This window comes from Bactrocera latifrons, unplaced genomic scaffold (genome assembly GCF_001853355.1).
Source record: "Bactrocera latifrons isolate USDA-ARS-PBARC rearing strain unplaced genomic scaffold, ASM185335v1 scaffold_5, whole genome shotgun sequence".
Lineage (NCBI taxonomy): Eukaryota > Metazoa > Arthropoda > Insecta > Diptera > Tephritidae > Bactrocera > Bactrocera latifrons.
The window spans coordinates 3726928-3729926 of record NW_017537156.1 but is presented as its reverse complement, the minus strand read 5'-3'; the positions used below and the strand labels follow the sequence as shown (position 1 = coordinate 3729926).

Sequence of the window (2999 nt, the reverse complement as noted above, 5' to 3'; positions counted from 1 at the left end):
CACACACACACTGTGCGTTCCTCGCTAATTAACTCACTCGCTCGATTAGCGTTCGTTTCACTCACGGTTTATACAATAGCGCCAACGGACGACTGAAAATCTGACCGGAACAACTACAAGTATGTAGCTAGCTAGCCAGCCAACCAACCAACCGACAGATACAAAGATAGATCAGATACTATTCGTAATTTGCTTGAGATTTTCTGATTTTGCCATTTCAGCTTTTAACTGATGTGCGGTGTGCGCGCCTCTCCGCGGCCTGTGGGCTTTTTTCATCAACCTATTCTTTTTCTCATATAATAATTACTGCTGCGTTATTTTGTTTTTGTTTTAAACTTTTCAGACTTTTTTGCGACCAATTTTGACCACATATGGCAGATCGTTGCGTTCAGTTTGAGCGCTGAGAGCGCATAAGCGATTGTTGTGACGATTATTTACAAAAACAAAAAGCCCAAAAAAAAAAATAAATCACACACAAGCTCGAATGCTGAAAAGTTGTTTTGTGAAAAAAAACTTAATTTTGTGATATTTTTATATAAATTTACGCCTTTAATTATAATTTAACACAAACTTCAGTGCTTCTTTTTTGAACCGCATGTGTACTTTAATATATTTTATACAAATATTTTTATGTAAGTACATGTATTTTAAATATTATTTATAAATTTTGTAAATATCACTGTTTTCCCGTTAAAAAACAGCGTTAACACCGCAAACAGCTCTAATGATCAATCAGCTGTATTTAGCTAGATAATAACATGCATACATACATATGTATGTGCACAACTGTATATACATATATACATGCAAATATATGTATAAATACATTTTCTTCACACAAATGTAGTTTTAAGCACACTATGAACACAAAAGCACGATCCAAAAACAAAAACTATAAAAATAAATATGCTCTCGCGAAAATGACGTAAAACGTCAAAAAATAAATAAATAAACCACGTCCAACAAGTATTTGCCAATGTAGTATGTGTGCGAGTTTGTCTGTATTTTCGGTTAGGTTAGCACAAGAAGCGGCGCACACGATCGTGTCGGTTCAGAACAAACCTATTTGTGGGTTGTGCGTACGCGTCTTTAGCCAACAGCAGCTGATTCGGTACTAAGACGAAAGCTGCGGCTTTTCTTATTTAACCATGTTTGTTAGCTAAAGCTTGACGAAACAGCAAAGCAATAATATTTTTAAGCAAATTCAATGAAAAGTGTTAGTTTTATTTATTTTTTAAATTATTTTTATTTTTTTTTTTGTTTTTTAATGAGGCAATGACCAAAAGTTCGTCACGTTTGTTGTTGTTGTTACTCCAGTGGAGATAGAATTTAGTGAGCTTTTACTCGCTTTAAGCGCTATGTATTTAGGACGCGTTCACATACGAATAAACTTGAGCGATTTCGAGAGAATGTTGCATTTGATATTTCTTTAGGCAGCAGAGTTTATCAGCGACTCGAGTTCCGGTATAACTGACTTCTCCTAAGGGAAGGAATATTGCATAACCTGTAATGCATAACCTTAATCTTTCAGTCTGAATCGGTCGCGCGCCTAAAATCACAATATTTTCTATAGTAAAGGCAAAGTAACCTACATCGCTCATAAGAAGTATTCAATTCGTATGTAATGAGTTCGAGAAAATATACTGTAAATTTTGTCTCGTGGAGTTCGACGGATTAAAGGGCATTTTATAATAAAATGAGCCTCACTAGTTCCACCAACTACAAATAATCGAAAATTGGTCGAAATTGAATCTTAAATTCGAGTTTATGAATATGATATTGCAGAACAACTCTGTTAATTTCACAAAATAAGTGATTATGTTACTGTAAGTATGTATTTCTAAGAAAAGACGTTGGGCTTCTTATCGATCGAGTTAGGAAACCAAAGCTGGGTTTAGGACATCGATACGACTTCCTATGAAATAATGGAATACGGAAACAAAATAATGGATTATAAAGACTTTTTTTTATATGTACCATGTGATCAAATTTAACCCGGACTGGTAAAAAAATTTGTATTGAAAACTGAAAACGAACTATTTTCAAAGGATTGGACCTGATGGAAATTGCCGTTAGTTGAATACGCTTATATGTGAAAAACTGTTTAATGTCTCACGACGCCTCATTTAATGTCAGTTTTACATGTAGGGATCGATACTAAATAAGTTCTCAGGAGCAAATATAGAGGGTTTACTCGGATATCAATAAAATATCTCAGGAATTCATTTGCACTTTGAGATTATTTGACTCCCGTAACATCATTAACGTCAGAGAGAAGGTGTCCAATCGCTATGTGGATTACGTGAAGCGCGGTTTTATACTCGTAACAATCTGCGACAGAGGACTGTTTCCAGGGGCTTTTGCCTCAAATATGCACCTCTAATTTGTTGTTAAGGAATCTGTCCGCATACTATAACACGGAATTAGGGATAATTTTACTCCCTTTTTATTAATTACTTAAGAGAGAAGTAATAATTGATATGTGGGCTACGTCAAGCCCGACTTTGTAACAACCTGCGTCGGAGAACTGTTCCCATGGGTCTTCGCCTTGTGTTTAAATCACTTAAAAAGATCTAAAGCTTTTAACCCTATTTTTGATCCATTTATTTTTAAGATATCGATCTGAAAATTTTTGCACGTTCTTTTCTCCTCAAGATACCGTCGGAAACACCGATAACAGACCACTATAGTATTTAGCTGCCATACTAACAGAACGATCGGAAACAAGTGCTTGTACGGAAAACTTTTTTGTTTCACGAGATATCTTCACGAAATTTGACAAAAGTCATAGCCTAAAGCAATAGAGCAATTTCTCGAAAAATTGCTCAGATCGGACCACTATAACCTAAAGCTGTGATACAAACTGAACGATCGGAATGAAGTGCTTGTATGGAATTTTTTGTATCTGTGAGGCTTCTGTGCAGCTGAAGTTAACTTTCCTTTTTCTTAATTTTTTTTTTATAGTATATTTTTTCTTGTTTTATTTTTATATATATTTT

The 2999-nt window shown here is 34.7% G+C and overlaps 1 protein-coding gene across 1 annotated transcript in view; it reads left to right on the top strand.

The window, feature by feature from the left end:
• The window catches only part of LOC108973687 (ubiquitin conjugation factor E4 B), a 35427-nt gene that overhangs the window by 11628 nt on the left and 20800 nt on the right, over positions 1-2999 (top strand). The gene's annotated exons all lie outside the window — the stretch shown is intronic.